This window comes from Lepisosteus oculatus, chromosome 4 (assembly GCF_040954835.1).
Source record: "Lepisosteus oculatus isolate fLepOcu1 chromosome 4, fLepOcu1.hap2, whole genome shotgun sequence".
Classification (NCBI taxonomy): domain Eukaryota; kingdom Metazoa; phylum Chordata; class Actinopteri; order Semionotiformes; family Lepisosteidae; genus Lepisosteus; species Lepisosteus oculatus.
The window spans coordinates 7,522,236-7,536,181 of record NC_090699.1 but is presented as its reverse complement, the minus strand read 5'-3'; the positions used below and the strand labels follow the sequence as shown (position 1 = coordinate 7,536,181).

At 41.3% G+C, this 13,946-nt stretch overlaps 1 long non-coding RNA gene across 1 annotated transcript; it reads right to left on the bottom strand.

Moving 5' to 3' along the window:
- Positions 1-929: 929 nt before the first annotated feature.
- LOC107075936 (uncharacterized) lies at positions 930-13,362 on the bottom strand. The gene is made up of 7 exons (XR_011189355.1): positions 12,503-13,362; positions 11,602-11,988; positions 6,959-7,069; positions 6,011-6,270; positions 4,638-4,775; positions 2,624-3,031; positions 930-1,046 (listed from the first exon to the last, which is right to left on the bottom strand). It is a non-coding gene; the product is annotated as an uncharacterized lncRNA (long non-coding RNA).
- Positions 13,363-13,946: the final 584 nt, after the last annotated feature.

Genomic DNA, 13,946 nt, shown 5'->3' with positions numbered 1-13,946 from the left:
CAGGCTCAGTCTTTTCCCCAGAGATGAGACACACTAAGGGGTGACAGACATCTTGAAGGGCTGGAGCTGCTTCTTATTGGGCCTCTTGAGTACATTATTGAGCTAACTAATGCCTCAAAATGACCCTGTTCCCACGTACTGGGGTGTCGATTCTCTATCAAAGATGCTGGCCTGTGACTGTAAAGGACCAGTGCTGTTCACTGATGGTAAGTTTAGTGTCTAGAGGGTTTTTGTACTGGACTGTTTCACTGTGGATGCTGGTGGTAGTGTAAACACCATCATCATCTATAAACGTTGTAGTACCCTCTCACAGTGACACACCGCCTGACAAAAACCTCCGGAGGAATCCTCATCTAGGATCTTTAAAATCACAAAGCTTTAGGCTTGCTCGCACTTTACCCCTAGTTTTAATATATTCTTTTACAAGTATCATTTATGTTGTTTAATATTACATATTAAAGTGTTTTTGATTTAACAGACTGTCACTGCAAACCCAGGCAGAACTATCATTGTCACGGTGATACGCTGCCTGACACACACCTCCTGAGCAAAAGCTCATCCGAGAGCTTTATAATCTTCCACATTCATTGACTTGCTTAACTCACCCATTTATATATTACCTATTAACAGTATACACATTAAAATGTTTCATTGTTGGAACATACAGTGTTCCTGTATGGGTGTGGGTGTACAGAACTGTGGGTGTACAGAACAGTACTACCCTAGTGGCTGTATGTTGTAGCACTCTCACACAGCGGTATACCTGACAAAAACCTTTGAGGAAACACTCACCCAAGATCTTCAAAAGGACAAGGCCTTAGACATGCTTATCTCTCATAGTTCTGAGATTTCAAAGACTAAATGTTTTACACTGGGAGATATAGTGTCAGGAGGGTTTTTGTACTGGGCTGTATCACTGTGGCTGCTGTAACCAGTCACAACTCCAAAGGTATACTGTAGATTGGTTGTGAGCTTCCCAGTGATACATGTCCTAACAAAAACCTTCTACACGATGGTGCCGTCCACTAAACATGCCATGGTATTTCCTCAAACAGATCAAGAACACAGTCATCGCTTAGGAACATGATCACAGTAAAACGCAGCCCAGGGTGGGGAAATGCAAGAGACAATAATGAAGGAGAGAGGAGAGGAGCAAAGACAAGACCCAGCCAGACCAAGGCAGAGCAGTGGACACACATGGTTCCAGCATGTTGGCACCACAGATAAAGACTCCTGATGAGAAATCTGAGAATCTGAGAATTGTTTTTCTAACAGCACAACACAATTTGCTCATTCTCCTAAGTGTTTAATATTGAATCAGCAAGCTCTTTATAAAAAAAATCACTGAGCTGGGAGCATATAGATTCTCCTTCCACAGTGTGAACTCCAGTTGGTTTCTTATGGGTTTTCCTGTTCTAACTCTTCGGCTGTACAGTAGATACAGTTTCAGCAGCTGATAAGGGAGGTTTTTGTGTGGGTCTGTTTCACTGTGGCTCCAAACACTGTTATAGTAATCACAGTGATAAACTACCTAACAAAAACCTGCTGTACACAGACAGACCGGTGAAAGATCCTCATGTAACTGTTAAAGATCTAAATTAATGCAATTAAAATTAATCATCATCATGCTTAGAATAATAAAATCTTGAATTCAAGTCTTTCACCTGGCACTCTAGAAAAATGTGTAGAACAGGTGTTACTAGTCTACCACTATATGTGTCCTGAAGAACTAACACACAACACACTGGGGACTCCTGGAATAAAGTGTTTCCAAACTCAAAACTCAAGGAAAAATTCAAGGATCACCTGTGTTTTCTATATTTACTGTGAGAAAGGTGCACGTTAACAGCTAACTGTATCTCTACAAGAAACCAGCATGTAGCAGGTCTACTGTACTAGGAATCTCACAGTGCAGCTTTGTGAGATTTACTTACCCACACTTACCCATAATAGTCATAAAACAAAATCCATTAAGCTAACATATATTTCCTTTGTGCTGTGAATTAATTGGAAGAACGTTTTGTACTGAGCTGTTTCACTGTGGCAGATAATCACCATAGTGATCACGGGGCTACTCTGCTTAACAATAACCTCCTGCGCACTTGTTAGTCCATCAGAAACACACACATTCGGTACCAGAGTACAACTCTATCACTGTGGTGATGTAAGTAACTCCTGATAAGTCATTGTCACATTTTTGTAGATGCCTGGACATTATTTTTCACCTAAGAATTAAAATGTCTGCATTTAATGTGATTTCAGATATTGATTTTGTATTAATTAGGTGTCATATAGGTTTCATAGTTCTTTCATTTCTTTTGAAATCTTTTCTTCAGCTAATCCTAATCGAGCAGTCAAGGATCAATTCCATAACGACTGCACTGGAAGCTTCAGTAATGGAGTGGAAAAGAAGTGTCAAAGTTCTCTATCCCTGTCTACACAGGTGTGGCTGACTGTACCTGTCCTGTCAATTGAGACAAAGTAAGGGCATTTCTCAACAAAGCATTTACATATAAATGCCATTAAGAAACCATATTCAATTAAGAAGTGTTATAAACTGAAAAGTGAACAAATTATCTGCACTGCTAAATTTGAAATAGTTGGACTGAAAGAAGTTGTTTACCTGTTTGTTACTCTTGAAGGCTGTCGAGAAGCTTCAGTTTTTCCATGTAGATGTTGCTGGAGCACAAAGGCGTCCTGCACCTGTTATTTAGATGTTGTCGTCATGTGGGAAATCACTTGCTCCTCTGCGTCTCTCCAACAGTAATAAACATGAGTGTCTTCATCTGGCTGCTCATATCCAGAGGGAACGTGCTGCTGTCTGTCGAAGGCTGTGAATTATCCTTTATCAGCTGAGGTGCAGATACAGCAGAAGAAGGAGTAAATCCCAACTGTCCACTCCAGGATTTTCCCAGAAACCTGTCAGGGTCATCAAAACAAATCCCAGCAGTGGCAGATTTTAATCAGGGAGACTCTCCTGGTGTGACCTCTGTAGACTCAGACTGCATCAGCTCGACACTGGACTGAACATCTGCAAGGAAGTTGAAATGGGTCACTCTTAGTGGTGTAGTAGGCACAGAAAACAAAAAACACAGAAAATCCTGAAATATAAATACAATCTGTAATTGCTTAGTTCACAATTGAAAGAAAGGCAGAAGAGTGATTTCCTTGGGAAAAAAAATCCCAAGCAGAGAAACAGAAACAAAACTCAATATTTTACATCTCCATTTTCACTGGTATGGTCTTGCTTGATTCTAAGAATGTTATCTTTTTCCAAATGCAGTGCACCGCTGACAGCAAGCCAAACAATGTAATGCTAATTAAAATATAGCTCCGCTGCTCTAATGAAATTACATACAAGACAAGGCAGCCAGTGAGAGGCCGAGGAGACCCAGGGCCAGAGGAGCTGTCATGATTCCAGCAGCAGAACGCAGTCTGTTCTTCACACAGTGACAGGGGCAGCGCCTGGGGCTTCTACAGCTCAGCAGCTCCTGCTGAGTTTAAACAGGAAACACAGCTCTGCCAGATTTGCATGTGTGACAGAGACACCAGGTAACGTAGAAACATTACAGATGTGAGAATCCAGAGTGTGATCTGGCAGCCTGCAGCCCCATTTTCTTATTTTATTTGGTAGGAGAAAGAAATCCCTTTGTAATGAGATTCACTTACATTTCCCTAGCTAATTAAATGATGTCCAGTGCAAGGAGTGCAGATCTGGTGTGAGTGGAGTTGTTGCTACTCTGTTACCTCTCTGCTGTGCCCTGGATATTGAAGGTGGTTTGCATGAATGAACCCAGACAGCAGAAGTGCCAGTTATAAGGTTTAGCCATCAATCAAGAGGAGGTGCATCATATTGACATAATTGGCAGATTTAGAGCTATTCATCCTATAAGTATCTAGAATGGAATCCATTGGCAAGAAGCAGAGCAGAGCCGAGCACAGTGAAATCCTGTCACACCACAGTAAAAGGTAAAGACATGCTTTTCCCAAGAGCAGTGCAGACTGTGTGAAAACATGGCACAGCTACTCAAATGCAAGAAAGTTGTGGGCTGGTGGGCTGGTCAAACAGCAGAAAATGCTTCAGAAATTAACCACAAATTCACATTTTATACCTTAATTTAAAAATGTTAGAATTTAGCTAGGGTTTTTGTATGGGACTGTATCACTGTGACCACGTATTGACTGAAGACTCATACGGTCTTATTTTTTGGGTGATCCTCCCAGTTATACACTTCCTTACGAAAACCTTCACCACAAAAGCACATCACTCCCACTTGTTTTGATATCCTTAACTCCATAATGAATGCAGTTATTCAATCCAGAGGGGTTGAAGTACAAGAAGCAATAATGAAGGAGAGAGGAGAGCAGCAAAGACAAGACCCAGCCAGACCAAGGCAGAACAGTGGACACACATGGTTCCAGCAGGTTGGCACCACAGACAGACACTCCTGATGAGAAGACTCCGGGAGGTGAGCTGGATATTAACACGGTAAAACCAGCGACAGAAATCGGACAATCTGACAACACAACTAATTCTTACTTACTTATTTTCGCAATATCGTCGTTGCCTGTTTTCTCTAAGGTACTACTGCTGTTCATTTGTTCAATAAAGCAGAGTTACACTCGATATAACGTACAAGACAAGGCAGCCAGAGAGAGCAGGAGACCCAGGGCCAGAGGAGCTGTCATGATTCCAGCAGCAGAGCGCAGTCTGTTCTTCACACAGTGACAGGGGCAGCGCCTGGGGCTTCTGCAGCTCAGCAGCTCCTGCTGGGCTTAAATAGGAAACAGTTCCGTGAGACAGAGGCACCAGGTAGTGTCGAAAGCCCCCAGACCGGAGAATCCTGTGTGTGATCTGCCAGCCTGCAGCTCCTCGTTTCAATCAGTGTTCGGTCCAGAATGCCACTTTTATTTTAGTGCAGCTGATCATCCATGTTATATGCACATCTTAAATAATTTGTCTTCTTCTAGTAACATATCTATAACATAATGCTGTATATAAGTCAACAGTCAATTCTGAAGAAATAAAGGGTGGTTTTACTCTTGTTGCAACATAAACTTTCTTTGTCCTTCATAGTTTGCATGAAGACTTTCTTGATTTACTTGCTTTGCCAATGATCATCCAGAACTGTCTCGTATGTCTATGAGGCAGCATTCCCTGCAGCTAAACAGACCAAGGGCAGAGGTCTTAGTCTTGCTGTGAATCACTGTGTTCCCCACCCCATGTATCTCGTCCTAATTCAAAAACACTGCACTGATCTTCACTGTGAGCTCATTATTGATGTCATATAATTATTTCTGATCAACTTCTGCTTCAGTTTGTACAATTACAGAAAAGTACATTTATGATTTATTCAGCTGATATATTTATGCAGTGTGACTTGCTCAGGTTCCAGTGTAGCTTGCAAGAATGAATTCAAATGCACCACAAGTAGAAAATAAGACAATATGAACATGTTTTGGAAGTTTGGGGGAGTGATTTTTTTAAGCTATCAAATTATAATAAATAACCAGAGGAAACTCCCTTAAATTCCCTCTGGTCTATATCGACCTTGAATTAAAATGTCAGTCCTTCAGGTTGAATGAGGACAGGACTTTGAAGTCCATCTGTGCCAAACACACTGGGGAAAGGGGTTTTTGCATGACAGTATATCACTGTGCTGTCCCAGTTAGTCACAGTGATATACAGTGTGCCACAAACCGCTTAACTGCCGCCAGAGGCTTGAAGATTAATTTGTGTTACCTGTGCCAACATGTGCTTTAGTTCAGACACGGTAACATTCTGAGATCCACGAAATGTGAATCAAATGGCTTTCTGCTCGTTTCTATTTGTCGTCATGGTAAGAATTATTTGTTCATTAAAAAAAATCTGAAGAAATCAGTCTACAGTTAGTGACTGTAGGCACAGAAGCAATATAAATACAATTTGTTCATCAGTCACACAAGGCAATATACTTATTTGGATCAATCTGAGATCTACTCCATCAGCTGAGCATGTTTCTCCTCTTACCTGATGTGACAGTGACTTGGGTTCCTTGTCCCCAGTAAGCAAAGTCACTGCAGTGCAATTCTGCACTGACCTGGTACAAAGACCCAGTGTAGAGGAATGAACGTCCTTCGGATTGTACAAGCACTTTAAACGACGTTCTCTGGCATTTGATTGTGGATAATTGGAGCCATGCTGGAGCACCAGTGCGTTAGTTCCTTTGTGAGCACTGAGGATGTGTTGTGTCAGGGTGTATGTCTGGTCTCTCACTCCACTGGGCTCTGCTGTAAGCACATTGTGTTGCACAGTTAGTGAGAGGAGAGGTTTTTGTATGACATCATGTCACTGTGCTATTCCAGTTATCACAGTGATGCACTCTCATTCAAGATCTGCTGCAGACCACACAGAGCATGATATTGTAACAATCTGCAAAATCTTTTTATGGCATTTCCTCAAGAAATTTAAATAGTTTAGTCATAAAATATTCCATTCATGATCATCTTATATTTTGCTTTTTTCAATCAAAAAATAAATTTCTTGCACTCATGTTTTGAATGACGCATCAACATCAGGTTCCTGACAAAAAAGAGGAAAGTAGTGCAGAAACTCCATGTTACACATAAGGTAATTGTAAAGATCACTAATAAATGCACTTTTAAGCTGAATGTCCATTATCCATTCCTTTGTTCTGCAGGTGTCTAGGTTCTGCAGTTGGCCAGGAGAATGTTGTTCAAGCTTGAAGGGAATATACTCAAGATGTGCAGAAGTGGATACTGAGGTCTTCACATTTCACTGTCTTCACTTCCTGGTTGAAAGCCTTCTGAGAAACCATGTGTAAATGGCAAGCATGGTCACTCTGCATCTTAATTCAGAAGTTTGGTCAAATTCTCATAATGGCAAAACAAGCTGACAATGGCAAAACAATGTCTAAACAGATAGCTTACTTCATACTGTACTTTGGCCTCAACTCACCTGGCTGAGGAAATGACAGGGGTGGTCAGGGATCAATACTTTCACAATCCCACTCGCTAACAGGGAATGAACCAGGGGGGCAGCTGCAAGGATGAAGTTGTACCCTAGTGCCTAAAAAAAACACAACTGTGCCACTGCCCAAGAAGACCAAGCCATCTTCAAGCCTTAGAATGATTACCACGAAGCGGCACTCACTTCTGTGGTAATGAAGTGCTAGGAAAGCCTTGTGTATATACACTGCTGTATTTCAGGTTCCTTGACCCACTTCAGTTTGCTTACCGCTCAAATCTCAGAAATCTGGACTTATGCAACTCCATCTGCAGCTGGATACTGGATTTCCTGATTGGCAGACCACAGGTGGTAACAATCAAGTATCTCCTCTACAGTGACCTAAACACTGTAGCCCCCAGATTGCCGTCTCAGCCCTAGGCTGTACTCCTTGTTCGCCTATGACAACAGCCATATACAGCAGCAACCACATTATTAAGTTTACTGATGACACCACAGTTACCAGGCCGATCAGTAACATTTTACATAGAAAGTGTCCTCACTAGATGTTTAACTGTGTGGTACAGCAGTACTACCATACATGACAAAGATGCTCTACAAATGGGTTGAGAAAATGGCACAGAGGATGTGATTTACCATTAACCGGTGAGATTCACACCATCCGCTGTCACAGTAAAGCCCAATCCATCATTCAGGATCCCAACCATCCCGGTCACAAACTGTTTTCCCCCCTGTGCTCTGGAAAGCATACCACACTATTAAAGCAGGGGCCACTAGGCTTAACAATGGCTTCTAGCCTGTAGCAGTGCGCATCATAAAATGCTACAGTAACTGCTTAATCAGAAATCAAGGCACCTCTGCACGGCACTTTTTACTTCGCTACCATGTATCTATTGTTCTGTGCGTTTATTGTTCTGCTCCCCCATTTGTATGTTCTGCTATGTTGTGAATGATGGTGTTATATTCTGGTTTTTTCACTCCCCTCCCATGTGGGGGTCCATTTTTGGAGGTGGGTGTGTCCCAAAATTTGGTCTCTCTCTGGATTGGTTGAAGAGAGCGGTCCAGTTTTAAATGCCGGTATGGGACGTCCTGAGGGTGTCTGAAGGGAGGTGTAAGAAGAAGAAATGGCAAAAAAGCGAGACGTGTAGGATTTGTTTTCTTAGCTGTTTTCCGATATAAGCTTAGTTTAGCATAGAGTAGAAAGATAGCTTGCAGAAGACCTGTCTTTGGCTTTGCCACCCTGTTCTCGGGAGACAGGTTTAGCAGGTAATTGCGTTGTAGAATAGTGTAATTAGAGGGGTTTTTTTTGTTGTTCACTTACCCCCGTGTTTTTATTTTACTTTCTAGTGTTTTTTCTGCCATCTTTAACATAGTTGTGTCTATTTCCATCCATTAATCCCTGGCTCATATGTTTGCCCCCATTCATCCCTAGACTGAGCTATACTGGGGACATAACAGATGGTCAACCGTGATTGTAATTGTTTATTGTTTTGTAACATTCTGTGCAGAATTTGTGGTGTTGTCTTTAATACTGTACACGCCCCGAGAGCATTAAGATTAAGAATCCCAATGTACATGTACACATGGCAAATAAACTCCTCTCTTTCTTCTATGATTAAAAAAAAAACTGCACCCAATTTCACAAAACCTTTACTATTGAACAGGTACAGTTTTAAAATCTGTAATACATGGTGCATCGAAGAAATCTACCAATTTCATATTAAGCAAAAAATTATGAATGTTGTCGCAAACCCCTGGTCTCCCCACAGGGCGAGAGCAAGAGTTCCCATGAATTGTCATGTGATGTGATGGGGCCCTTCCTGCTCACTAGTTGTCACAATTGTAATCCCTCCTCTTAAAGGCGCTCCAGCTCTTTTACATTTTAGTTAATTATGTGCACCTGCCTCCAATCCAGCTCCTCCTTAAAAGCCAGACGCTCACTCTGTTCCGGGATCTGCATTGGAAGATAGACGCCCAGAGGCCCGCGTACCACCAAGTCACCCTACGCCACAGCTTGAGGGTAGAGGCCTCCTGTAGGCGTCCTGACCCAGCTGAGTCCGGGGCTCAGAGCTCTTGGTCCTGTCATCCCCATTTTTATTCCCTCTCCCTGCACCAGATCCCATTACGGTTTTTAACTTTGTCCGGTTTTGTCTTGGATGGATCACCCTGTACTGAACTTTTGGACTTCACCCTGGATTTCCCTATGGATCCCCTTGAACTTGTTCGCCTGGATCACGCACCCCCAAGCATCAGTACACACTCGTCACGCCCTCCTGTATGTCTACAACCTCAGTTCTTCATCATCTCCTCCCCGTGTCTGTTTCACTCCCTTCCAGATTCTGCTGTCTGCAAAGTGTCCTGAAAAACTCTTCGTAACACTTGTCACTGTAATACCTAATTCCAATGTGCGATCGAATAAGAACAGGTTGTGCAGCAGATATTTCACCTCAGAACATTTCCAACATAATATGCCTGCAGATTTAACAAGTCGTATTTGTTGGCAAAACTGTCACAAAATCAAGAATATGGTGCTGGGCATACCTTGAAGTTCTGTCCATTTTGTGATATAAAGGTTTTATGAGTTACTGTGTACATTTTACTTTTTTGTGCTTTACCATTTTTATATTTTGATGTTGGAAAGAATAGACATTGATGACAGTTCCCCTTTAAAGAAGGCATATCAGGCCATTAGAGATGTTATCAAGAGCCAGAAGGGATATACTGAAACCCATTCATTGGAATGATTCATTGGTTTTAGATAGGAGAGGTCCAACTAAGTGTTCACCCCAAACCTGAACTATTGTCTGGTTACACAGCAGCTCAGCTACTCAGTGGCTACTCAGTGTTGAAAGCCAAGAACCGTAACAGATCTGTCCTGAATCACTAGTACTAGACCAGTAGGTCAAACTTTAGAGCTAAAAACTCTATGCATTTAGGAGAAATCAATGGGAAATCAAAGAGATCGTCTATACAAACACAAAAACATTTCTCAAAGTCAGATAAGTAAATTAATATGTCATGGTGATACAGAACATCAATTTATCTTTTTAAGCCAAATTAAATTTGTTAAATTAGATATCAGATATCTCATGTCAATCACCCAATAAATCACCTATCTGTCAGCCCAATAAATTACTCATTAGCCAAAAGAGAGGGGGTTTCTGTAATGATATAAATCAGTGTGCCACCGTAGTTATCACAGTGGTTTACTGCTGTACAAAAAATTCTTGTTCCCACATGGAAAAGCTTAAAGGTACAATTGAGGTTACATGTTTTCAAAGCAACTACACCTCTTCAGAAATATAATTTCTTTTGACAAAGAAGTTGCTGTAAGGATTTAACATAATTTAAAATTCTTACAGTTAAGTCTGGTGTTCCTCAGGGCTCAATACTGGGCCCCTTGCTCTTCGGCATTTACATGTTTCCACTTGGTCAGCTTTTAAGATCACATGGCCTCAGCTTTCATTTTTATGCTGACGATACTCAAATATACATCCATACCAAACCTGACAATGATGTGGCTGTCTCTGTTCTTTCTAATTGCATCTCTGACATAAAAATTTGGATGACTCAAAACTTCCTTCATCTTAACTGCAACAAGACTGAAGTCATGCTTTTTGGCACCCCCCATCAACTTTGTAAAGCCAGTCCTGTTACCCTATCTGTAGATGGTTCTGTACTTGAGCTTCAATCAAAATTGAAAAACCTTGGGGTTATATTCGATTCTGGCTTAACATTCGACCCACATGTGCAGCATACAGTCAAAACATTTTTTTTTTCACCTCAGAAACATCGCTGGACTACAGCCAGAATCCTGATCAATTCTAGTGCAAGTGTTCACATTACTCCTATCCTGGAGTCCTTGCACTGGCTTCTGGTCAAATTCCGTGTAGACTTTAAAATCCTCATGCTCACCTATAAGGCTCTGCATGGCTTGGCACCTCAGTACCTGTCTGAACTATTATCGCCCTACTCCCCACCTCACAACCTTCGCTCTTCTAATTCTGCTCTCCTTACTGTCCCCCAAGCCCGTCTACATTGTATGGGCGACAGGGCCTTCTCCTGCTATGCCCCCAAGCTCTGGAACTCTCTCCCCAAGGATATCAGAGAGTCACCTTCTCTAAACTCCTTCAAATCCAGACTCAAAACCTTCTTCTTCAGAAAAGCCTTTACTGAACTGGTTCCATTTTTCACCCCTCTGCTTCTCTTAGTACGACCATCCACGGTCTCCTCTATATATTGTAATTGTGTTTTATCTTGTGTATTCTTCTTATTTATTGTTGTTGTCATCCTGTAAAGTGCTTTGAGAAGCCATCTTTAAAGGCGCTATATAAAATAAAGTTTATTATTATTATTATTATTATTATTATTATTATTAACAAAGTACAAAAGCTTTTCAATTTTTTCCAACAGAGGAAGGAAAATGACAGCTAAGTTTTATATCAACACAAAGTTTTAATGTAGAGGTAAAATTGATAAAATGATTAAAGTAATGATTAAAAGGCAATATAACTGCAAAACTAATATTATAAAAAGTATGATAAAAGGAATGTCGTTAGATGTTACACACAAAGACAGTGGAATTTTATGAGCTTGCTCTTGACTTAATCCTGCACACAAAAAAACCAACATACCTGTAAACACTGAACATTACTCCAGTGTCCAGCAGTGAGCCCCTTATTTGCAGCAGACCAAAGATTGATTCCTGAAAGTGTGGTCAGTCTCCTGTAGTGACAGACTGAACCCACTGAGGTGTTGTGGTCAGTCATCCAGGTTCTAAATTGGGCCTAGTCTTTGAGATGGTGTGTTCAGTCTGCAGCGATGAACTAGACTCAGTCTCAGAGGTATTGTGGTCACTCTGTGGTAATAAACTGGATCCCGCCTCAGAGAAGTGTGATCAGCCTCCCAGGTTCTCAGATGGACCCAGTCTCTGTGCTGTGATGTTCCAGCCATTGAGCAGCAGATCTCTTCCATCATTCCATTGTGTTTCTCTGTTCTTGAGTGTTCTGCACAGAAACTGCCTGCAATGATACAAAATCGTTATGTTTTGAGTCCTATTTCAGATAAGAACTGAAGAAGGAATGGCTTTGTGACTACTTGATACTCTAGAGCTACCACTAGAAGGAGCTGTTTGCACACTGAACACTGATAGTCAGGACGTGTTTCTGCAGCTGCTGAAAATGATCAATGTGACATTTGAGCAGTTTATGTGTAGAAGGGATCAAATCAGCTTTGTGAGATCCTGTGCTTCCTCAATGCATAGCAGCGTCTGTAAGTAGAAGTTTGTACTGTCTTTCACAGCAATGAATCTTGTATTTTTGAGAAGTAATGCTGATGTCCAGAGTTGTAAAAGAAAGACCTTCTTCTTCCTGGAGTCTGTCTGAATCAACCCATCTGACAGATGCTCACTTCAAACTCATTGACTTCACATCTCAGGTTTTTTGGGGTCAGATTTACACTCCTGTAATAAAGGATACTTATTATGTGGTTATGTGAATGAGGAATACACTCAGATAGATAGGATTATAAACTCACCTGTGACTTATATCAGAACAACACAGACTCAAGCTGAAAAACATTCCTCTAACATCCTTCAGATTTCTCACTCCCTTCCTCGACTCATAGATTTTGCTGGGTTTCTGTCGATATGGCTGCTGAGCTGACAGCTGGGAGGCTCTTGAAGAAGGAAGTTCTCCTCAGTGTTGCATGTCATTCAGTTTGACAGGATGTAGTGAGTGTTCTCCCCAGTGTGAGTGCTTGCCTATCAGTGTGAGGATTATGAAGGTATTCTAAGGCAGGATCAGTAAGCTGCTGAAGAAAAGGGTAACAGTCCAAGGTAAACAAGCACACTTAACGGAAGTGAAGTCAAACACCAGGAGTCAAAATGGTGAGAAAATCAAGGTCTAAGTCTGGAGTAAAATAAGGGGCAAACACCAGTCAAAAATCCAGAGTAGGAGAGGGTCAAAACCAGAGGCAGCAACTGAAGCAGAACTGAGAGAACTCTGAGACCAAATCCAGCTTCAAGACTGAGCAGTAAGTAGACAGGAGAGGTGGTTTAAATAGTAGTAGGAATGATAATCAGATGCAGGTGTGGGTGACAATTACTGATGCAAGAGAAGAGTGGGGGCTCAGAGATCAGAGCACTGGTGCAAAAAAAATCTCAACAACTGGGGGCTAAAGGCACACAGCTTCACAATGAGTACAAAATCATCATTTTAACTATGGAATATATTCATGGCTCACAGTAACAGCCTCTTTCTTACATTACTCTTACATTGGAGATCACAGGTCCATCTGTGTGTGTCAAAGGACCAAGCAGTCTCCAAAGATGCTTTTATTTATGGTTTCTAAGAGATGGTATGAAAAGAGCACAAGCCTTGTAAACACCCCAAAAATAAGAAATATTTTTTCAATATGTTCTAGTTTGTTTAGTTACAAATGAGCTACACATAATTTAAGTGAATGTTTTTGATCAAATTTGATCAAATTTGAACACTTTTATGGGTTAAAGAATTGTCAAAGAATGACAACTATTGAATTTATCAATGATTCAAAACAGATATGATCTAAATCATGTATATATTTCCAGTAAAACTTTTATGCCTGTGTGTCAGCCCATGTTGTCTCCCTTTATAAAACCAATACATTTCTGACTCAAACTAATGATGAGTCAGCTTTGTGGAATGTAATCAACCTATTTAAGAGGTTTATTTTCTTCTAGTGAAAATGTAAACCACAGAGCACTGAGCCACACTCTGTCTGTTCTGCTAGATTTTGTCTCACCCTACAGGCCACCTGCTGCACAGTGTCTCTCGCGCAGTAATAGACTGCAGTGTCTTCAGCTCTCAGACTGGTCATGTCCAGATACAAACTGCTGCTGTCCTTCGAGGCCGTGAATCTTCCTTGTACAGCCGGGGCGTAGTTGTTGCTAGAACTGGAGTAAAAGTAAACTATCCACTCCAGCGCTTTCCCAGGAGCC